The 25,190-nt window shown below is 42.2% G+C and overlaps 1 long non-coding RNA gene across 1 annotated transcript; it reads right to left on the reverse strand.

Annotated features, from left to right (window-relative positions):
• Nucleotides 1-1,219: 1,219 nt before the first annotated feature.
• On the reverse strand, nucleotides 1,220-24,805 carry LOC310660122. Its single transcript, XR_014503214.1, has 2 exons — nucleotides 24,367-24,805; nucleotides 1,220-1,547 (listed from the first exon to the last, which is right to left on the reverse strand). It is a non-coding gene; the product is annotated as an uncharacterized lncRNA (long non-coding RNA).
• Between the last annotated feature and the right edge of the window lie 385 nt (nucleotides 24,806-25,190).

Below are 25,190 nucleotides of genomic sequence, written 5' to 3' on the forward strand. Positions count from 1 at the left end.
CACCAGAGCACGATTTCTGTTCTCATCCTGAAGCAAAGTTCTTAACCTGAAGCACTACTTCTGGGTTAGCGGAGTCTGTAACCTGAAGCGTATGTAACCTGAAGTGTATGTAACCCGAGGTACCACTGTATATAAAAACATAATAAAACATTTAAAAAACTTCCCTATACAGGGCTGCCTTCAGTTGTCTTCTAAAGGTTGTATAGTTACTTATTTCCTTGGCTTGGGGGGTGGGTCACAAAACTCCATACCCTCCAACATTTCTCTGATGAAAATAGGGATGTCCTAAGGAAAAGCAGAATATTTGGGGATCAAATCAGAAACTAGAACATCTCCTGTAAATCTGGGACTGTGCCTGGAAAATAGGGACACTTGGAGGTTCTGTAATTGTATCTTCTGTGAGCCAAGCTTTTCATAACCCAAATATTCAAAGCTTTCCGGCCGCTTCAGATAAATGAGTGTTTTGCTGCAAACAGAACCACATGAAACCATCCCATTGTAGCCCAGTAAACCAAAGAATCCAATACATTCCACAACAGCTTCACATCGGGGACTCTTTAATTAACAGAGGGCCACTTATCATTTTAAAAGCAGCATCACAAAGTAATAAATAGCTCCAGGGACTTCTGAAGGCTAATTGAAAGCAGTTTAGAACATTAATCACAAAATAGTTCAAAAGCAATTTCCAAATTGCTTCCTACAGAGGTCAGGTTATCGATATACACATTTGAGTCAGTTGGCCTGTGAAGAAATCAACATTGGGACCAAGATCAATGACAAAGCATTTAGCTGGAGTACCTAGCAGATGATTTCAGTGGTGTAAGTGACATATGGCATGTGATTTTTTTTTTTAACAAAGCAATCTTAAAATACATTATAATCAGTGTTTTTTTCTGGGGGGGGGGGGGACGCAGGGGAATGCGTACTCCTAAACATTTTGTGAATCTAACGGGAGAAGAATCTAACGGGAGAATTATTATTTTTTTTTAAAAAATAATTTTTATTAACCGACCAATCAAATCAAATCAAATCACATCACATAAATTCCGAATTACAAAGCCGAATTTTACATTTTGTTGAGGGGACCCATATTTCAAGATCCGAAGGGGGATTCTGATCATCTTCTTGCTACTGCGTTAATGTCCGAATCAGTTCAAACAAAGTTCATAATTCTATCCAGTCTTATCTTGCTGTTTCCGCATCTCCTCTTGTTCGTATATTTTCTCTTTTTTCTTTATGATCTCTTCTGATAATCTCCTTAAGCCAATAAACACCAATAATAATCCTGTGTGAATTTTCCGTTCATCCAATCCTCAAATCGAGATGGTTTCCATATATCATCGCATTCATAGATAACATCGCTCTTTCCATCTTTAATCACAGAACTGTCGTTCTTAAGTCCCTCTGAGAAGTTTCACCCACAATATAAAAACAGCTGTATTTCTCTATTTCTCCTCCCAGACTTAAGTCCTCCGACAGAACTTCCCAATATGGCGACGGTATTTTTAACTGCGTCATTCCAAAGCCCTTATACATTCCACGCTCTTCTTAAAGCATGCTTTGGTTAGAAAGTTTATCTCCACACAGACATAAATCCACAGCTTAAGTCCTTCAAACGACATTTCTGACTTGTGAGGGGGGGGGGGATTCTTGTTTAATCACATAGAGGAAAGCAAGGAAAGTTTCCCCCCTCCCCCATCCAGTCCTTTTGCCATACCGAGTCTTGGTGTGTCTTCATCTGGTTAATTCTTGTTCTTCCGACTTGTCTTGTTTATCAGAGATCTCTTCTGTTAGCAGTCTTTACTCCCCCTCCTTCCTTGAAATATGTGCATTCGCTTCATCCTAATCGTTTCTTTTGAAGTTCTTACAGTTAGAGGCGCGGATCAGAGGCAGCATCCAGGAGCGCCGATATCCACAGAAGGGCATTCTGCCTAGTGCCCCCATCCCCTCAAATTCGGGGGTGGTATAGGGCACAGCAGGCAAGGGCAGCCCCCCCAATCCTGGGGGGGTAGGGAGGCTATTTACTCCCATCACAGCCTCCAAATTACCTCGTGTGGGTCGGAGAGATGTTATTGTCAGCCATCTTCTGATGCGCCCCTAGTCGCCCCCCTCTAGTTTTTCTCTAGCATGAATTGTCGGTTTCATTGCTACCCCTGATGGTGGCCTTATTTCCTGTCACGGTGTTTCCCGAGTCTCAAACGGAATGAGAATACCCCTAAACTTTAGAGAAAAACCATTGATTATAATAATAATAATTTATTAGATATATTTTATGGTGTTATTTCTCCTAAGTTTTTGTTGTTGAACAAAGCACTTCTATGATGGATGTGGCTAGAAAATCCATAGCTGAGGTAATCTGCATCTGAAGACAGCTTTGCGTTCCTCAGAAGAATTTCTTCTACCTGACTTGCCTTGCACAAGTGTGTTAGCTATTCACAGTCCCCATGAGAGTCCCTTTTAACTCCCAGGAAGTAAAGACAATCATTAGTTTTTTTCTTTTTCATTCCTTAAACAGCAAACATGCAGCTCCAATTATTAAAATTGGCTGCAGTCCTGTCCAGGTCCGGAGCATGGCAACACAAGAACGGGGACTTCTCTGCAGTGGCTCCCCATCTGTGGAATGCTCTCCCCAGGGAAGTTTGCCTGGCGCCTTCATTATACACCTTTAGGCACCAGGCAAAAACATTCCTTTAACCAGACCTTTGGCTGATTGACATCCAATGCCCTTTTAAAATGTGTTGAGGAGGGGAGGATATTTGGGTTGTTTTTGTTTTTATCGTGTATTTTATACGTTTATATTGTGATTTTATCTTGTGAACCGTCCTGGGACCTGCGGGCAAAGGGCACTAAATAATAATAATACACACTTAATTTTGAGTGAGCAGACATGCATAGGAGCAGACTTAATTTTGAGTGAGCAGACATGCATAGGATTAACTTAATTTTTGACCCATTAAATGATGCAGCACGGCAGTTTAGACCGTACACCCATATGTCTCTGGGGGCCATGCGCTCTACATTTCAGTGCAGGGCTGCCTGCTCCAAATCTGTTTTAAAAATAAAGGGTGGGATTCAACTAATGGGTCTCATCAGTGGAAAGTCTACCCAATACCCTCTGAAATTGGCTCAGGGGCATAGAGAACTCCCAGAACAGTGAGCAGGGGCGAGAAAGGGGAGGTTGTTCCATTTGGCAATCCAAAATGCTTGCCATCGATTGAAATAATCAATATACAGTGGTACCTCGGGTTAAGTACTTAACTTGTTCTGGAGGTCCGTTCTTAACCTGAAACTGTTCTTAACCTGAAGCACCACTTTAGCTAATGGGGCCTCCTGCTGCTGCTGCGCCGCCAGAGCACGATTTCTGTTCTCATCCTGAAGCAAAGTTATTAACCCGAGGTACTATTTCTGGGTTAGCGGAGTCTGTAACCTGAAGCGTATGTAAAGCGAGGTACCACTGCAATTTTGAGATCCTCCCAAAGAATGACAGGAGCTCTCAGCTGCCCATCAGCAGTTTGCACTTGAACCGCAGGCTGAGCAGAGACACAAATCACCGGTCACTGTCTTACCCATTATTTATAAGTTTGCATCTGTGCATATACATGGCGGGTGGAACTTGCAAAGCTCTGGCAACAGCTGATCATCTGAGCTAGTGAAGCCAGGTGCACCTCCATGCCTGACAATCAGCTGATGGTTGGAGCTTGCAAAATCCTACCCACAGTGTAATGCAAGACCTGGCAGTCAGCTGATTTTGGGGGTTTGCAAAGCCCAGTATAGAGGGATTTTACCCAGGGCTTGCAGGCGGGTCTGACCAGCTGATCGGCGATGCTTGCAAACCCCTTTCGGCTAAGCCATATCTTTACCTGCCCAAATACCATGAGCAGAGGAGAACGCAGACTTCTAGAACGGTTCCCCTCTGTCTCTTTAGCTTTGTTGTTCTGTTTCGTTAATGTTATTTTAATGTCAACTGCTTTGTGAGGTTTGCCCCAAAAGGTATATAACACAAAAAACACTCACCTGGCTTGAAGGCTGTAGTAAAGATTCCTGACACAAGCAAGTGAGATGTCCAGAACACTCAGAAAGTGCTAAATATTGTTCTAAGTGACAAGCTTTCAATGCAATGGTGTCAGTTTTATTATTATTACTGCTCATAATTATGGCAAACGAATTAACCTGTTCACAAGAGCCGAGCACTAAACCTTGGTACAGATGCTGTGTAAAAATGAATAAATCAGTGGGTAAAAGTGAAACAAGTTATAGACAGTAAAATAGAAGAATTTGCTGGAAGACGCTCAATTTGCCACTGGGTGCAATACCCTTCCCATTTCCTCCTGTTAACTGCCATGTTGAAGCCTTATGAGAACAATGATTCAGGCCCATTGGCAGCCATTTATGCACCCTGACAGCACACACTTTCCTCCTGCCTGTTGTCTGCACACCTACTGTGAGGGTGTTCATCATAATGACATTATGAAGCCTTTTTTTCCTGGTTTTGTTTTTTTGCTGTCAGGAATAGGATGGCATGCAAATTGCCCCATAAATTGTGTGCATCATAAAAACGGAAAGCGGAGCTTTAAAACCTATTCCATATCAAGAATCCACGACTACCACTATCACCACACCACCTCTGGAGTTTTATGAACACAGAGATAAGACATTTGCATAACAATTTTTGAAGTGGGAATGGGAGGGAGGCAAAAAACATAAGCTATTTAGAGGAAGTCATTATAGCCTGTAATGTTCCACTGTGTTCATAATGGCAGATAAATGATTTGTATGAACCACCTAAAAGCTGGTGCTAAAGCACTGTGGGATCTGTTCCCGTTTGCCTCTTTAAAGTTGAGTATTTGCACTGTTGAAATGCTTTCGTTTTGGGTGCGCTTTTGCATTTATATTCTCACTCTCCTTGACAGATACATTCTGATGATGGTGATGATATTGTTAATTAATTTGTTCTATGGCTTTGGAGCCATAACCTAAGGGCAGAACACCTGTTTTATGTGCAAAGCAACCAGGCTCGTTCCCTGGTATCCCCCATATAAAATGGATCTGTGATGGCAGAGCTTGAAACTTTAGCCTGTGATCAAAAGAGCCTCTATTTGTGTGAGTCGGGGAGTGGAGTGGCTCTTAACCACTCAACTGTCCCAATTTGAGTGGGACATCCCAGAATTACATAAGCCATCCCAGCTTCTGATTGGATCCCGGAGTGTCCCGTTTTTGGTACGTCACTTTGGCATAAGTCAGCCGCGCATAGCTCTCAAGCGTCCCTTATTTGGAGGGACAGTCCCTTATTCCAGCGCCATGTCCCGCTGCTGTCCCTTATTGATGAATATCCCTTAAATGTCCCTTAAATGATGTCCCTTAAATTTCAAAGGAAGCAGCTCCTCTCCCTCCCTGCCGGCCAGGGAGGAGGGAGGCTCCAACTGTGTTGTTTGGCTGTGTTGCTCACCCAATAAGAAGTCTAAGAACGACTGGGGGTGGAGCTTGCATGCCTTGTGCTGATCAAATCGGGTGCATTGCCTGGGGACTCGCCTTTGCTCAGCGCAAAGGAAGAATGGATACAAAAACTTATGGAATATGCAGAAATGGTGAAATTGCTGGAAGAATAAGAAATCAAGATAACAAACTTTTTATAAAAGGATGGAAATGGTTTATTCAATATTTACAGATAAATTGCAAGCAGATGAAAACACTGGCAGGAGTATTGTAATAACCTGCAGCTATATAGGTGTATAAATATAAAGAAGATAAATAAATGAGTAAGTTAAGTCAATCTGGATATGCAGAAGATATTAAAAATAAATTTAAGGAACCGCAGAAAGTGGGGGAAGGAAGTCAAGTTTTAAAATGTCAAATGAATGTCAAATCAGTAAAATGTATATATCTAAAAAGTATAATTTTTTTTAAAAAAGAAATTTTAATGGTTTGTGTGTTTGTTTAATAAATTGCCTACCTCGTGGAACCTCCTGGCAAGCGACTCAGGAAGAATGCTTGATAAACAGGTCTCCTCAGTGTAAACAGATGACACAGTATTGTTTTCTTCTTACACTGAGTAGGGAGGGGAGATTCCTATTTGGTTCCTCTTTGCTCTTGTGTGCTACTTTTTTAACAGGTCCAATGGAAGGACCCTAGGTTTACCATTGGGGCAGGTTGAACAATATAATAGCCTTTCTCTGCTGGTCATAATAAACCATTATAAAGGAGTAGAAGGGACTGCATGAAATCCTAAAACCCCAAATGCCCCCCTGAAGCTTTACACATCATTTCTTGCGGTGGATATGACTTTGATTAAGAATCACTGCAGTAGACAACACTGGACTAGAAGGATCAATGACCTGAACCAATATTGAGGAGCTCCATGTATTCATGTTTTGTTACAGACAGAAGAAAACATAGGTCTGCAGTCCTAGGCTGAATCTAGACATATATTAAAAAACACTGTGAAAATGCTTTTTAAAAAAACGTTTTAAAATATATATTGAATTTGCCATTAGCTCACCATTGCCATCTAGTGTCACATTTGTAGAATGCACTTAAAACGCACTTAAAACGTTATATCTGAAGTTACAGGTAGGTAGCCGTGTTGGTCTGTGGTAGTCGAAACAAAATTTAAAAAATCCTTCCAGTAGCACCTTAGAGACCAACTAAGTGTTATTTGTATGAGCTTTCGTGTGCATGCACATGAAAGCTCATACCGATAACAAACTTAGTTGGTCTCTAAGGTCCTACTGGAAGGAATTATATTTGAATTATATTTGAGTCCTTAAACTCACCTAGCTGGTTGCAGATCTCATTGAACACACTGTGACTTCTTTCTAAGTAAATATGCTCAGGCTTTTGCTCTGCAGACATCCTCAGGGCACTCTTTCTTCTGGTTTCTTGACTCAACTCCCTGTAAGCTATGTGACAATACCTGTGAAAAATGGAAAATTTCTACGGCTAGCTAAACATATTAAGTCCCCCCCCCCCTTGAGATCTACAACACGAAAGTCAAGAAGTAGCTTTTGGGCAGCTTCACTTCCATGAAGATGTCATTGTTGTATACAATTTAGTTTGATGTGTGATGCTAAATTAGAGAGACAAATTATAGAGATGCTGTTGTACCCCAAAGGAATTGTGTGCCATCACCTCCCACTCTAGGAAAATGAAGGCAACGTTCATACTGTTAATGGGAGGTTAACAGAGTATATTGAGAGTAACTTCCTGAGGGGAAACTTCGTGCTCAGATCAGAAGGGTTTATTTTATTTTATTTTATTAATGACAGCTCTATAGCAAACAAAAGAGAGGGAGGATTCATTGTCAAATGCAGACCTCGTGTTCTAAATATAAACGATCCATCATTAACAATGTGCAAACGGAACAGTACTTTTGTCATGAGGTTCTTCGTTCGTTTGAAGACTTGACGGCTCAAGAGAACTATGGAACAAAGGTATGTCTAGAAATATCTTGGTTCCTGGATATTACTGAATCTCCAGACTGTAAATCCTCTTTTGTTTGATGCAATTATATTCAGCGAAGGATATCTTCCATTTCCTCTGGATTGGTTTCAGAGGGGCTTCCTCTGACAGGAGAGCTTGCTTCAGCAGAGAAAGATCCTCTGGTTCAAACCTCCATGAATAAACAAAGATGTGAAAAGAGGATAATTGGTGCTTTAGGTCAGGAGTGTTGACCTTTCAGATGTTCTTGGGACTCCAACTCCCATCAGCCCCAGACCACATGGACTAGGGATGATAGGAGTTGTAGTCCAACCACATTTGGAAAGCCAAAGGTTACGCAGCTTTGATTTATGTCAAAGGTGAATTGAACCACTTGCTTACATTTTACAGCAGAGATTTAGAACGAAATAACAGAAACTGTTCCCAGCTAAAAAAATATTCATGAGTAAATGTTCTTACTTGAGTTTTCCTTGCCAGACTCACCTCGCCTCCTGCCCCTCAACATCTTTTCACTAGGGATGGAAAGATCTGTAAAGTTTGGATCTCTCGGTTTTTCATTTTTCTAACCTTAACTTCAGTTCTTCACAGTTCTGCAGCAATTTGAGGGCTGTTTTTTTAATCTTCATGAAAATTATCCAGTATTTTAGTGCTAATTTCTCCTACCAAACATATTTTTGTGTTCAGCTTTATAATAAAAATAATATTATTTATACACCGCCCATCTGGTTTTGACTAATGCATACATTTTTGCAAGCAATTTTAATATGATGCATTTTCGTATGTTGTTTTCCCTAATATATCAATATGGTTGATAAATATAATATGGCTGATAAATTTGGCTTTAAATGCAAATTGAATGGAATTTCTCCCTCCATTCCTCCTATCCACACACCTTGTAACTTGAAGGATATTCCCTTTTAGTCAGGTCAATTTGGGTTTTGTGTGTGTGTGTGTGAAACCAGAATATTGTTATAAAAGCCGTGTGTCACTCCCACTCTCTGTTGAGCGATAGCAAGATCCCAGGGGGTTCCAGGCACTAACTCAGAGTTTGTGTTCCTTTGGAGATTGAGATATGGCAGAGACCGTCCTAGCTTTAAGAAGTATAGTTTCTTCACATATTTACACCGTCAGTGTAAATGGAGGGACTCCAGAACTCACAGCACTGTCATTTCAAGAGGAGTTTGTCCCCCACAGCAGTGCAGCCAACCTTCAGCCAACCTGCCCAAGATGGATCCCAGACTTTCTCCCCCTTTGTTCTTCCCAGAACACCCTCCTAAAAATTCTCTTTTCCTGTCACCTCAATCCCCAATTACCCTGGCAACATCTGTCTCCCCAGCCAAAAGATCCCTCTCAGGTGGCCCATCGACACCTTTTATCATCTTAACAGGCTGGGTTTCATGAGCCAGCCCAGGGATACCTTGTCTGGCACAGTTCTGCAGCTTGTACTTTCATCCATATCCCAATTAATCAAAACCTTACCATTTATTAATTTATAGGGTTTGGGGGGGGGAGGTCCCCAAAATCTATAACAATATATTAAGCAGATCCTCTTCTCCCCTTCATTTACTCCCTGCCCTGCTTCCCACAGACCCCTTCTTCATTTCACCTGTCCCTCTTTCCGCTGCCATTGTTGCTTTCAGGACATGTGAGACGCTGACAGCACCAAAGTGAGCCCATTTCGTTGAAATTGTATGAGGATGTTCAATTGGAAGGCACAGCAGCTGTTCCTGTATTGATTAGCACAGGCTTTCCTACCTAGAAGCAACCAAAGTCTACAGAACACATTCAGGAGGCAGAATTCTGAAAGAGCTCTGTATAGCAGGATGAGAGAGAGAAGTGGGAGGGTTGGGAGCTCAGTGAATATGGGCGTTTGCTGTGTGGGCAGACCATAGACTGCTAAATATGCACCTCCAGGAATATAACCTTCAGTGCAAACAGAACACATGTGCAAGGACAGATCTCACATGGATGCCTCTAATTTCCATCATTGATGCATAGATGCAGAGTTAATAAAAGGGACGTATCCACCTTGGCAACACTTTCAGGCAGAATAGGTACAGTTTTGATGTTGTCAATAAAACAGATTGCTCTGCTTTACTCAAATTGATTACTTGGCTCAGCCATTTCATTTCAGGAATATTTAAATCTTCTTTCACACTTCAGTATGAAGCAAAGACAGCTATGTTTTCTTCCAAGTTCAGTGTCCACAATTTAATGATTAAAGTTTTGGATAGAGAAAGAGGTATTCTACTACATTGCCTTAGGAAACAGAAAACATGAATGATCATTTTCTAGTTTTAATACGTATTTTCTAAATTCCGAAACCTCGGTTTGTGCTTTTGGCTTATTTTCAATCTGCCTCTTGTTGTATAATGAAGTGAGGAGGCTTACAATTGTTAACATTTTTTTTTTGCCTAGGGTAAGAATAAAAATAAATAATACATGCTTTTTAGGAAAACAAAGTGGGGAAAAATTATTATCCTGTATCCTGGACCCAATTGACCACATGTCCGTTTCCATCTTCTGGCTATTTTTATCCTACTCTCGTTTCAGGTAACATATATATCCAATCCTCATACTATTGCGTTGGCTGATTCCCTAGTGTGAGCTTGCCAAAATGATGTCCTTCAGATGTCATTGGGCTGCAAAACCATCCTTTCTGACTATTGGCCATACTGGTTGATGCTGATGAGAGTCTGTCATGCTGAAAGGGATCATACTGGCTAACCTTTCCTCAACTCATCCTGATGAAACTCTGACTCTGCAGCTTTTATTTCCCCTACTCACAGCAGCCTCCATTCTGGTTTTGGAAGCAGACAGAATTTGCTTCCTGATTACGTCTTGCAGTGTCAATCTGTTGAAGAAAAACAAGGCTCATTAAGGCTAGCCATGTTTTGCACTCTGAAGGAACGATGTTTACGCTGCTTTTAGACCTGGGTACCTGCCCTCTGTATATGAATCCATATGAAAGATATTATTGGCATTCGCAGACTGTTTTCATCTTCGGAATCTCACAGCCCTGCACAGGCACCAGCTAATTTAAAAACGACATCTCAATTAGCAAAACAAATGAGTACATGGGAGCCCAAACTCCATGTGTTGTGTGGAAACTCGTTAAGATTCACGTCTGCTGTGGGAAATAAGGCTCCATCCACTTGTCTTCCTGAAAACGCGAAAAGTGTATATGGTTACAGTAATGGAGCTTTATGATCTTAGCAAGCCTTGCTAAACTCTCCAGAAACAGGTGTTTAATAATCGCTGATTTTAATGAGATTGTCTTGAGAAAGTCTTGGGGAAATTGACAGAGACATCCAAAATGGAAATGAGAGGCGGCGGCGGCGGGGAAACAATCACACGGGATACAGAGCAACTTGAGACATGTCTGGAGGGCAAAGGTTTAAGGCAATTGCTGTGTGAGATAAAGCAAAAAAGCAATGCACATTTAGCTTATGCTATCTTTTGTTCTGAATTGTTGACACATTTTCAGACATGGAAAGAAACATTTAAATATGCAATGGCAATAACAGGATAGGAATAACAAAATGACAGGCTTTGGGTACATTTTCAAAATCACGCTGCTTTCCACTGACAAGATCCTTTTATTTTTTTACTCTTTTTCCATCAAGACAATTGAGCCATTCAGTGGTCAGTGTGCAATGGGTATCTATGCTAGTGCAAAGGCAAGGAAGACCTGTGCTAGGGAATTCATTCCTCCTTCTAAAAGGATGTCCTATAGAGGAGGGAGAAAGGTTGTTTTCTGCTGCTCCAGAGAAGCGGACACGGAGCAATGGATCCAAACTACAAGAAAGAAAATTCCACCTAAACATTAGGAAGAACTTCCTGACAGTAAGAGCTGTTCGACAGTGGAATTTGCTGCCAAGGAGTGTGGTGGAGTCTCCTTCTTTGGAGGTCTTTAAGCAGAGGCTTGACAACCATATGTCAGGAGTGCTCTGATGGTGTTTCCTGCTTGGCAGGGGGTTGGACTCGATGGCCCTTGTGGTCTCTTCCAACTCTATGATTCTATGATTCTCTCTACAGTGGTACCTCGGGTTAAGTACTTAATTCGTTCCGGAGGTCCGTACTTAACATGAAACTGTTCTTAACCTGAAGCACCACTTTAGTTAATGGGGCCTCCTGCTGCCGCCGCACCGCCAGAACACGATTTCTGTTCTCAACCTGAAGCAAAGTTCTTAACCCGAGGTACTATTTCTAGGTTAGCGGAGTCTGTAACCTGAAGCGTATGTAACCTGAAGTGTATGTAACCTGAGGTACCACTGTACTGACCTTCCCCTATGGCTTTGCAAGAGATTGGACCATTGGCACCAATGGGGCATGGCTGTGTGTGCATAATGCAAAACCAGACACAAGATGCCTTGTGCAAATGGAGCTGTAAATTTGGAAAGTTTCCTAATGGCTTTCTCAGCTTTTTACAAGTCTTAGAGGAGTGCATCATGTGACTGTATCTGATGTCGATGCCAAACAGAAGAGAGAAAGGACAATGCTTTTGAGCTTCTAGATTATCTGTTTATTGAACATTCATTCCTATTATTACTTTTTTGCAGGGATGTGAAGCAATTGTTACCACACACTTTCCCATAATTTTCCTTACCACAGAATGTCTGAATTTTTTAGTTTAATTTTGGAGGAGTGTTTGCCGTGCGAGAGTGACAAATCCACTTTAATTGTGAAACCGGGATTCAAACTGTGGCAGCCTGGAAGCACCTGAAGTGACAGATTTAAAAGTGGCAAGCCACTGGGGACAGATGGCATGCACCCAAGAACTCAGAAAGAATTCACGTATGAAATAGCTGATAGTTTGACTAAAATGCAGAATTGGTATCGTTATCAGATGGTTGCCAGGCTTTAAAGAGATGATAGTCTGATAACTCTGTAGATATTAGGAAAAGATGACTGGCCTAAGTGGATAACAATGCTATATAGTTATTATGAGATTTAAGAAAACAAAACACCTGGAATGATTTAAAAACATACGGTGATTTTAAAATATATGGTGATTTATTTATTTGCAATTCACTCATCTCACCCCCCCAACAGAAGGCATTTGAGTTCTTCTAGGAACCTTGAGCCCTCTATCCCTGATATCTTTTTGCTCCTTGACCCCAGAAATCTGAAGGGGCACCCCTTTTCATTAAATTAATGTGATCAGTTCAGGTAAAATGGAGAACTGGTTAATGGTACAGCTACTCCACACGACACAAGCCATAATAATCTCTTTGACATTTTAGTCCTTAAGAGTCACATAAGTGAACCTGCAGCAGTCTGAAAGTCAGTCAAGGTTTCAAACCGAGCAAAATTGTGCTCTTTTCAAGGGCAAGTCTGTTATTTCCAACGCTTTCCATAGTCATTGTGTTCGGTTTAAAAACCCTCACAGCTCACCACAGTAGCTGACAGCTTTCCTTTTGTGTCAGTTTTCTAAGTAGGAGGAGAAGGGGGGGGGGGAAGAATGTAACAGTGAAGTCTCAGGGTTTTAAAATCCCCTCCCCATATGTTGTAAACAAGCTAGAAAAGGCCTCTCTCCCTCTGAGGAACGAAGAGTAATACATAGGAAAGAAACAAAGGCTTGGGACAGAACTGAGTGCCTTTTCAGAGTACAAATTCATATGCCATGACTTAAAAGAGAGCTGACCACTGAACAATTTTACCACAGAAAGGCAATCAAATCCTTAGCAGGGTGTTCCAGGACAAAGGACCCCTTCTTTCATGAAATTTAATTGTATAACTATATAGCAGCGTGGTCCCTCTTTTCTGTATATATGAACCATTGCTTCTATTGAGGAGTTTTGCAGGAGAACATTCTGAGAAGTTTAATGCTCCCTTTCGATCTGCGGGGGCTTCAAACGGGGCCCTGTGCCATTCTTAAGCTTCCCCTCAATTTGCATTCTGCACTGCTGAGCGATTGCCACCCATTCCTAGCAGAAAAAATAATTAAGCTAGTCATTACCACAATCTGCCTCTAATTAAGCAAACAACTGGCTCTTTTCAGCTGGGGGGGGGGGAGGAGGTTCAGGCCACTTATGTGTCAACCCACAATTTTGAGTTGGCAGTGGTGGTAGCAGAGCAGCCGCATCAACTATGTCTGTGGTAGAGGCCAGCACACCGAAACACAGGCATGAGCGCAAGGATAAAATGCGCACTTTGCAAAGTATTAGTTGATGGAGGCAAGATAACGAGTGGAAAGGGATTTGAGGGAGAGAAGCCACATGGGTATATTTTCAAAAGAGAATGCTAAAAGAAGATGCTATACACATATGATTTTGAATACATTGTTACAGATGTCAGGAGGAAATGAGGGATGCATTTTAGTCTACAGGCCTGATTCTAGGGAACATTGCCTGCCATGGCCACGGGTAATCTTCCTGTGCAGCTGGATGCAGGGTGACCAGATAGTTAGAAGAAGAAGAAGAGTTTGGACTTGATATCCCGCCTTTCACTCTCCTTAAGGAGTCTCAAAGCGGCTAACAATCTCCTTTCCCTTCCTCCCCCACAACAAACACTCTGTGAGGTGAGTGGGGCTGAGAGACTTCAGAGAAGTGTGACCAGCCCAAGGTCACCCAGCAGCTGCATGTGGAGGAGCGGAGACGCGAACCCGGTTCCCCAGATTACTAGACTACCGCTCTTAACCACTACACCACACTAGTTAGTGGAACAGACTCCCATGAGAGGTGGTAGACTCTTCTTCCTTAGAAATTTTCAAGCAGAGGTTGGATGGCCACCTGCCATGTATGATCTAGTTGAGATACCTACATTTCAGGGGCTGGACTAGATGACCCTCGGGATCCCTTCCACCTCTAAAGGTAAAGGTAAAGGGACCCCTGACCATTAGGTCCAGTTGTGCCCGACTCTGGGGTTGCAGCCCTCATCTCACTTTATTGGCCGAGGGAGCTGGCGTACGGCTTCCGGGTCATGTGGCTAGCATGACTAAGCTGCTTCTGGCAAACCGGAGCAGCGCACGGAAACGCTGTTTACCTTCCCGCCAGAGTGGTGCCTATTTATCTACTTGTACTTTAATGTGCTTTTGAACTGCTAGGTTGGCAGGAGCAGGGACCGAGCAATGGGAGCTCACCCCATTGGGGGATTCGAACCGCCGACCTTCTGATCGGCAAGTCCTAGGCTCTGTGGTTTAACCCACAGCGCCACCGGCAGATGCCTCCATCAAACACAATGGCCCCCCAATAAACATCATTATGTGGGTAATCATCGTTATTCAGATATGTCTTTTCATGTCAGTTGCATGCCTGCAGAATTCTCTCTCTCTCCCCACCCCCATCAGATCCAAATCCTCTTTCAATTTTCAATAATTGTTCAGTTGAGAAAAATGCGTTGCTCCCTTTATTGTTTGACTGTTTTTAAAAACTGCCTATCAAGAGTCAAGCTTCTCTGCCCCCCCCTCCTTTCTGTGAAGATATAAGCTGAACCTCTAAGGGGTTTGAATATAAAGCATGTGTCAAGCATAAAAACGACTCAGACAGAGACTTCGGCAAGTCTTTTTTAATCCTGTCATTGGCTGTTTGGACCTTTCCATTTGGAATCCTCTGAAGAGTGCTTAGAATCCTTTTAGATCTCAGATGTTAAGTGATCTGTCAATAGATGTACTGATGTGGGCATAAAACAAAAAGCAAAAGCCGTTTCATGGATTATATCTCTGTAAGAGGTCTGAATCACGGTGCTGCTATCACAAGTTATTTTCTTTAATATTATTTAAAAAAACAAAACCTTTCATCTCTTGGCATTGACAAGTAGAAAATAGCCACAGGCATACCAAAGGGCAAGAGAACCATCAGTCTGGCATGTCAGGAAAAAATAGTACAGGTAGCCCATATATTATCAAATGTACACTGTCAATGACTGCGCCTTGGGTATTGCACAAATAGCCATTTCGTTTCTGGTTTTGTTTTTTTGCAGAAGGGTGGAGAATTTTTAATAGTCCCATGCCAAGGGGAGGTGCATAAATACAGGATAATAGCTAGTACCTCTCAAATACTTGAGGAAAGGAACATGTCTTATTTGTGTAACTGCAGAATTCTTACCTTAAGGCTAGGGCTGGGGAAAAGAATAAACAAGCACAAAACAGTAGAAATGGCTGTGAGGTTCTCCTAAGCGTGGCTTGGGTATAAATGTTGGGCTCTTTTAAAGCTCACCTCAAAACAAGCGGTGGTTGAAATGCTTCACCATCTCAGATGGAAAGGCAGGCTAAAGAAGAATCCACGGCTGCCCATCTCTGCTGCCATCTCCATAATACACTCACAGCAACCCCACCCACTGAAATATGCTCCATAATCCCCTTTAAAAAAGACAAATTCATGCTGGTTTTGATCTATAAAGCCTTTAGCGGCTCAGGACCACAATACCTCAAGGACCACGTCTCTCCGTATTAACCATCCTGGACTCATCCTCTGAGGCCCTTCTTTGTGTGCCACCTCTATGTGAGATCCATGTGAGGTGGCAAAACAAGAACGGGCCCTGGCAGAATCAGAGACCAGGGAGAAGAGACGGTGAAGGAAGATTGGAGGAAGTTTAAAGACTATCTACAGAAACATTATAAGATAAAGAATGTTTGATGACATCAGATTGAACCTAAAAGATTATTAGCATAAAAATCTAAGGATTAAGAAAGACTAATGTTTTAAGATATATGGAAATGTAATTCTATTAAGACACCAAGATTATGTTGAACTAAAGATAAGCCAGAGGGAAAGAATTTACTGTCAGAATATAAGATCTGGAATACAGAGTGGGAAGGTTTGGGGAAGTCGCAGACTCAGGTTAACGTTAAATAATGCAAAGACACAATGATTGATTTTAACTTTTTCTTTATTTTTTCTTTTATATTTTCTTTCACAAATTTGTTGTTGTATTGTTTGTACGTATTGCTTTTGTTTTTTTCTTCGTATCTGTCTATTTGTATTGTGTGTTTATTGATTGTAAAACTAATAAAATATCATTTAAAAAATAAAACAAAACAAGAACGGGCCTTTTCTATACTGCTCCCCATTTGTGGAATGCTCTCCTCAGGGAGGTTTGCCTGGGGGCTTCATTATATATATTTTTAGGCGCCAGGCAAAAATATTCCTCTTCAACCAGGCCTTTGGCTGATTAATATCCTACAGCCTTTTAAATGTATCTGTGGGAAGGGGGGTTATTGTTTTGTTGTTTTGGTTTAATTATTTACTTGTGTTTTATATTGTATTGTATTTTATTCCATTAACCACCCAGAGATCTCTTGATGAAGGGCAGTATATAAACAATTAAATTTTTCTAGAATTATTTTTTTCTAGAAAAAGGGCTATTTTTCTGGAAAAAGAGGTGATGGAACTCTCCATGAACACCTCCCTCATTCTCTTAGTATGGCAATGGCACCCACCTGAGAGGCACCGGAACTGAGTTTCTGTGAGATTTCCCTGGACAAAAACCATAATGTTAATAAACAATGGGGGATAAGGTTATCAGTGCTATTAGCCATGGCTATATTCGGCTTCCAGTGTCAAGAGGCAACATGCCTCTGAACACCAATTGCTGGGAATCATTGTAAGAATAGGATGCTGGACTAGATGGGCCTTTGCTCTGATCCAGCCATATTTTAGGGTTGCCATATTTCAAAAAGTAAAAGCCATACCCCCCCCCCCGGACGTCAATTCTGCCTTTGAGATCCTGGTAATGTCTGGATGCATGGTCTTCTTCCATTTCAAAAAAGAGCAGGTCTCGAAGTGTAACTCCATCTAGTAAGAGAAAATTGCCCCAATCCAGCTGGGGGATCAATGTAGTTGACACAGATTATACTCATTTAGTTTCCAGTGAACTTGATAGATGCATCTCATAAACAAGACCGGCCCTACCATTAGACAGGGTAAGGCAATTTCCCCAGGCAGCAGATGCTGAGGGGCAGCGGTGGCAGCCATCCTGAAACCATTCACCTCATCCTATATTGGAAACTAGAGTTATGTGTGTCATGTATCCCCTAAACTAGCCTGGTACCCCCAGGTAGTCAACATAAGAGTCAACAACCAGTTGGGGATGCTTCCTTTACCGTCTTAGGTTGGGCCTGCTGATGTAAGTGGGGATTATATCTATCATCTATCTATCTATCTATCTATCTATCTATCTATCTATCTATCTATCATCTATCTATCTATCTATCTGTCTATCTATCATCTATCTAACTAACTAACTATCTATTATCTATCTATCTATCTATCTATCATCTATCTATCTATCATCTATCTATCTATCATCTATCTATCTATCTGTCATCTATCTATCTATCTATCTATCTATCATTTATCTATCTATCATCATTATCTATCTATCTATCATCTATCTATCTATCTATCTATCTATCTATCTATCTATCTATCATCTATCTATCTATCATCATTATCTATCTATCTATCTATCTATCTATCATCTATCTATCTATCTATCTCTATCATCTATCTATCTATCATCTATCTATCTATCATCTATCTATCATCTATCTATCTATCTATCTATCTATCTATCTATCTATATCTATCTATATCTATCTATATCTATCATCTATCATCTATACCTATCAGCTATCTATATCTATCCATATTCTATCTATCATCTATCTATCTATCTATCTATCTATCTATCTATCTATCTATCTATCATCTATCTATCTATCTATCTATCTATCTATCTATCTATCATCTATATCTATCTATCTATCTATCTATCATCTATCTATCTATCTATCATCTATCTATCTATCATCATCTATCTATCTATCATCTATCTATCTATCTATCATCTATCTATATCTATCATCTATCTATCTATCTATCTATCTATCTATCTATCTATCTATCTATAATCATCATCATCTATCTATCTATCCATCTATCATCTATCTATATCTATCTATATCTATCTATCTATCTATCTATCTATCTATCATCTATCTATCTATCTATCAATCATCTATCTATCTATCTATCTATCATCTATCTATCAATCAATCAATCACCTATCTATCTTTCTATCTGTATAAATGCCTATCCCTTCCTGGTTGACTGGTTGTATACAGTGGACGTTTGGGTTGCGAGTGTGATCCGTGTGGGATGCACGTTCACAACCCGCAGCGTTCGCAATCCGCGTCTGCGTGTCTGTGCATGTGTGGGTTGCGATGCAGTGCTTCTGAGAATGCGCAAAGCGCGATTTAGCACTTCTGTGCATGCGCGACCGCCAAAACCCGAAAGTAACCCGTTCCGGTACTTCCGGGTTTTGGCGGTCCGCAACCTGAAAAAACGCAACCTGAAGTGGCTATAACCCGAGGTATGACTGTACAGCTAAATCAGGGGCAGCAGCTGGAAAACAGGATGCGAAGTCTTCTAAGCAGAACAACTGGATCAATCTCATTTAGCTATGAAGTGGCACCTTTCGGAGAGTCAGGAAATGGAAGGATAGTCCAGGAACAATAGCTGTAACCTTAGCCCAGTACTTGCCAGTGCTTTTTTGGGAAAAATAATAATAATGAGGAGCTGGTAGTCATAGCTGTGATTGCTAGCACACAATGGCCCACGTGGGCAGCAGAAAGAAGAGGCAAGGGTACTCCATACCAGTGAGTACCACCACACACAAAAAGCACTGGCTTTAGCTCCTGGGAGACTGTACTGTGCTGGAATCGCAGCCTTAATTTTTTTTATTGCAACTATGGGGATGAAAGGTAGTGAATAGAGAAAAGGAAAAACCTAAAGCCCCTTGCTGACTCTTACAAAGTCTATGGGGAGGAAGGAGACTTGCTATAGCACCATAGTTTGAGCCTTGTTAAAAGCAACAACTTGCTGACTTTTTTTTTGAGTAGGGGCAGGTCTGAACTGCCTGAGATGACCTCTTAACTTGCTCAGATCGTGCTGAAGCTGGTTTTATTTTGAAGTGGTAAGCTGGAGAAGAATGCCCTTGAATGTTGATGCAATGCCCTTCTCTCACCTTTGAGATGCCATAGCCTTAGGGTGACCTAGGGCAGAAAGGACAGTGTTACTGTCTCTTTAATTGGCTCTGTAGTATAGGGAATTACAGTGAGACTTGACCCGTCGGCAGTAAATGGAACCTGCTGAAATTCCCCAGTAGATAGCTCTACTATTGGGCAGAGTAGCACAAGGTGGGGAGCACAGGTGATGTTCTGGGGGACAGAGGTGAACCTGTTGTGTGCCTCTGAAGTTAGCCAGTTGCCCTCTGGAGCAGTGGAAGACACCATCCCATCTCCAACATTGAAGTAAGTCAGCTGCCAGTCTGGTACATGGAAGGGAGAGAGGTGCCCTCTTGTTCTCTGTCAATGTTCAAGGAGAGCACCATATTGGTGACCCTTGCTTTAAAAGGTGTGGTTGTGTCATTCAGGAACCAATTCCTGTTTTCACCATTTCCCACCCACCCAGGGCTGCCTGAAGCACATCTCTTCACCCTGCCTGGATAGTAGGGCGGATCATGTCCCAGACAGTTTACAGAGCTGATTATAATTCAGTCCTTTTGACTGAATTTGCAGGAGGTGGTGACATGTGCAGAGTGGCAAGGTGCTGTTATGTAACAGAAGAGATTGATCATGATTTGGGTGGGGAAAACATACAGCTAATTGACATTTCTTTTATTTTTGCCTTGTAATCCTCATTCCAGGTCTATGAAGCTCACATTGTCTAGTCTGCACACAATAATTACAGAAAAGAAAGGAAGAGTGACAGAGATCACTTAGAATGCAGCTCTTCTACCTGTGACTAAATAGGGCTTTGAAGACACCTCTTTACAAGTCTTGCTGCTGCCTCTTATAAGACTGTTCCTGTACCTGCATAGGTAAACTCTTTTGCACACAGTGTTACTCTATAAGCATGGATACCACATTCTGGGAGTTTTGCATCATGCAAATCATGCATCATTCCATAGCTGTGTGTGACTTGCAAAACTGTCACCTCTGCAGGAAAACCTGTGCCATAGTCAGACTTTGTGGCGCAAGGTTTCTTGTTTCCCATCGACTACAGTTAGTCGTCCAATTTCTGGGAAAGCAGCTTTCCCAGCGGCAGTGTAGTTTTCCTGAAAAAAGAAAGTCGGGGGTCTGGAAAGTATAAAGTAGTCTGCAGGTGACCCCCAAAAGACTGAACTTTGCAGGCTTCCTTGCAGATCTGGTTGTGCACTCTTTCGGGACCACTATTTATTTCAGTTTGCATCCTGTCTTCTGCACTAGGTGGCTGAAAGTGACGCTAATGCGGAAAAGGCCTGCCGCCTCAGCATCTCACTGGCTCAGTCACCCCTGAACTCACGGCGCAGAGCTGCCCACAGCAGAAGAGCCCATTGTGGCGCTCTGACCGATGAGTGGGCTCTTCCCCGGACTTAACTCTCAGGTCCCAGACTCTTGGCCTGGCACCCCTGAGAGCCCGGCACCCGGGTGCCCTGCACCCTTAGCGCCTATGGGTAAGATGGCCCTGGTGGTAGCATATGTCAGCTAGTTCTCCCACCATTTTGTACTCTGGCGAGGCTCCTGCAGGTTGTGAGTTTGGCTTATGTTAGAATGGCCCTTCAACACTTGCCATGACGTGTGCATGGAGCTCCCTGTGCCAATCAGGATTCCTTCCTTCCTTCCTTCCTTCCTTCCTTCCTTCCTTTCTTAGCATTTATAGACCACTTAAGATTTCAAAGATCTCCAAACGGAGTGCAATCTCTAACCAGTGTAAAAACTATCTGTTGTTAACATGTTAAAACAGAAACACAACCCAAAACCAGTAAAACGGCAACATAAAAACACAGGCTGTCACCAGGGCCACAGCTAAGCTGCACAGCCCTGCAACCCCCTCATTCATTTATTTTAAAGGGGAATGAGGTAAAATTCTCACACGGAGTGTAAGAATTTTACACTGGGAGTGTCAGGTTCAGAGGGCAACCCTGTGCCTCCAGCATTGGGCAGTTCCACCTTACACATCTGTTCATGGGAACTGCCCTGAGATCTTGTGATGAAGGGTGATAAATAGATAATCATCATCATCATCATCATCATCATCATCCACGCAACGGTCACCTCCAGCCTGGATTATTGTAACTCGCTCTACGTGGGGCTGCCCTTGAGACTGACCCAGAAACTCCAGCGGGTGCAGAATGCCATGGCAAGACTCCTTACGGGGTCTTCGCTGCGAGATCACATTCACCTAGTGCTATACCAGCTGCACTGGCTCCCGGTGGAGTACAGGATTAGGTTTAAGGTGCTGGTTTTAACCTTTAAAGCCCTATATGGCCTAGGACCCTCGTACCTACGGGACCGCCTCTCCTGGTATGTCCCACAGAGGAACATACGATCTTCAAACAAAAATGCCCTGAAGGTCCCAGGCCACAGAGAGGTTAGGCTGGCCTCAACCAGAGCCAGAGCTTTTTCGGCTGTGGCTCCGATTTGATGGAACGCTCTGCCACAAGAGATTAGGGCCCTGTGGGACTTGACATCTTTCCACAGGGCCTGCAAGACGAAGCTGTTCCGCCAAGCCTTTGGCCAGGGCACAGCCTGACTCCCTCCTTTGGCAATCTTCACAGAACTCTAGCCCAATGGCTGCCATCAATTTGATTTAAAGTAATTTTTTAATGAAATGATTTTAGAATGTTGTATTATTTTATTGTTGTTAGCTGCCCTGAGCCCAGCTTTGGCTGGGGAGGACGAGATATAAATAAATTTATTATTATTATTATTATTATTATTATTATTATTATTATTATTATTAATCACATTTAGGAACACTCACAGTTTCCCAGGGGTCCTAAAAACATGCCCAAATGATCATGTGACTGAGCCCTTGTGCTCTAGGGGATGGAAGAAGCAGCCTTCTGCTCCTAGGAGGGGTGATTATTCTTGCTTGAAGCAGCTTTCCTGATAACAAAAGGAACTCCCTGTGATAAAGTTTGAAGGCCCCTTTCATAAGGACGCTTGGCCTAATTAAGTCGATAGTGTTTTCAGAGGCATCTCCTCTTTCCATTCAAGAGGCCGAGTTTGATGGAGTATAATGAGTGTTAATCTTGATAGAGCATTGGATTTCTACCAACTTGTACGGTTCTGTGATGCATGAGTGTATCCACTTTGCCAAGACAAAGGAAGAAACTTGCTTCTGGCTTTCACAGAAGCACAAAGGGGGGGGGGGGGAGGACTGTCTTCCAAAATGGCTTAGGGTTACACGAGGATCTCAGCATACGCCAGAGGCACTTGGGGGCAAACCTCGTGAGCATCTAAGATATAAAAGCTGGGGGACCGCGTGTAATTTGTGCAATTTCAGCAAAAGAAGTCATGAAAAATGGATCAGCATGTGCTGGGATCCACCTGGAGAAGGTCCAGCTGCTTCTCCATCTGGGTGTTCTTTCCAAAGATCCCTGCCTCCCTGGATCTCTCTTAATGCCCTTTAAAATATCCAGAGTTCAAACAGCAATTTGTCAAATTCTCTTCCACAAATTTGTCTAATTCTCTCTAAAAGCCACCCAAGTTGTTGGCCAACACTCTCTCAAATTGCATAGCTGTGTGAAACATGTCCATTCTTTGTCTGCCCTGAATCTTCTGACATTCAGCTTTGATGACATTCCCTACCACAGTGAAAAAGAATTGCCAAAGGGATGTGCATCTAGTTAATGATCAGGTCTAAAACAAGGAGGAAGATGCTTCTCTCCCCCTTGTAAAAAACAGCAAAACAAAACAAGAAAACATATTAATCGCCATTACTGTCCATGTTTTTATTGGCCAGTTGTCAGCAGTTGGGTTATGCAAGAGGCAGTCTTTCTTCATTGATGTGTAATGTGTACAGTAAGACAAGCGGCTTTTAAACTGGTTGAAAAAAATTCTAAAATGTGCTGTGGGAGGGAGGGAGAGACCTCCTAAAAAGCAATGCTAGAGCACCTGGCTTCCTTGATGTTCCAAGCAGATTAAGGCTTCGTCATGCCCTGCCCTGCCCTGCCAGACAATTATTGATATTTGAGGTCTCTGTTTCAGTGAAAGTCATCCTCCTTTGCCTCCCTGGCTTTTCTACGAGGCTGTCAATCTCGGGTCAGGATGAACATGCTAATTGACTGCCTCGTTAATTTATTTATGGCTAATGACAGAAAGAAAAATGTGGGACGCTCATGGTCCAAGGCCTTCAGTGAAGAACGATTCACGTTTTAAAGGAATGCCTTTAACTACCCACCATTACTAATTTAGCTGATCGTCATGCATTATATTTAAAGATCATCAACACCCAGCAAAGTGCTGCCTTATTATGGAAGGAAATGTACTGGGGAGAGGAAAGCATTACATGTTCCACACAACAATTGGAGCTTTCAAGCATATTGTATTACGAGAACAGGGAAACTGTTCTAGCATTTGAAAGTAGGATGCAGAATAATTATATTCAATTAACTAAGGGCTTCTTGGGCAGTTGGCCCAACAACACACTTTATATGCCAAGGCCTCAGAACGGAGAACGGAATCGGTTGGTGGCAATTATTTTCCCGTTGCACCAGGCATCTGGGCTCATGTTAAGCATATTATAAAAGGGCCAGAGTTTCTATTAACATTAAAACAATTAGGAGAGCCTTGTGTGGTGCAGTGGTTTGAGTGTTGGACCAGGATCTGGGAGATCAGGGTTCGAATCCCAACTCAGCCATGAAACTCACTGGGTGACCTGGAGCCAAGTACGCACTCCCAGCCTAACCTATCTCAAAGGGTTGTCATGAGGATAAAATGCGGAGGAAGAGAACTATGCTCCTTGGAGGAAAAGTGGGGTGCAAATGTAAACGAACAAACAAAACCATAGCCCCACTATATCTATGCTGTACCCGTATTTTATTCACATTTCTATGTTTTCGGATGCGTGGAACAGGTCTCGGTGTTTCGATTTCTGGGAATGGAGTTGAGAGACGACCTAAGCTGGGGAGAGAACAGCAAAGACCTGGTGAAGAGAGCACAGCAGAGGTTATGTTTTCTGAGAATCCTCCAGAAAAACAATCTCTCAAAGGACCTGTTGATGGCATTTTACCATTGTACTGTGGAGAGTGTATTAACTTATGGTCTGTGTGTGTAGTTTGGGAGCTGCACGGCCAGGGAAAAAACAATGCTGTCCAGGGTTGTAAAGACTGCAGAGAATAATTGGGTGTACTCTTCCCACCTTAGATCAAATCTATGCTGCCAGGTGCCATAAGAAATCGGCAGAGATAGCACAGGATAGTACGCACCCCAGAAATTATCTCTTTCAGCTTCTGCCTTCTGGAAGAAGGTATAGGGTTATAAAGGCTAGAACTAGCTGCCTGAGAAACAGTTTCTACGCAAATGCAATTCTGATTCTAAACGCAGCATAAGGGGTCTCTATAGTATAGTGTATTTTAAAATGGGGTTTCAGAGTTTTTAGGGGGGTTTTAATGTTTTATGTAGTTTTTCAATTTCATTGTTCTGCATGGGACAATGACAATAAAGATATCGTATATCGTAACACAAGTTACAGCTGCCTGTGCAAAACTGATGAAAATAGCAATCCCTGCCACAACTGCTGCTAGCATTTTGCTGGCCAAAAATTGGAAATCACAAGAAGTACCAAAAGTCAAGGAATGGCAGATGAAGATGATGGATTTTTCGGAGCTAGCCGACCTGACCGGAAGAGTCTGTGACCAGAAGGAGGAGGAGTACCAGGAGGAATGGAAGAAATTTAAAGACTATTTAGCTAAATATGCTAAGATAATTTAAATAGAAATACTTGCAAGTACCAGATTGGCCTAGGATTTAAATAAGTGGTGTT

The sequence above is a fragment of the Podarcis tiliguerta genome (genome assembly GCF_965153285.1).
Source record: "Podarcis tiliguerta genome assembly, chromosome: 11".
Classification (NCBI taxonomy): Eukaryota; Metazoa; Chordata; class Lepidosauria; order Squamata; family Lacertidae; genus Podarcis; species Podarcis tiliguerta.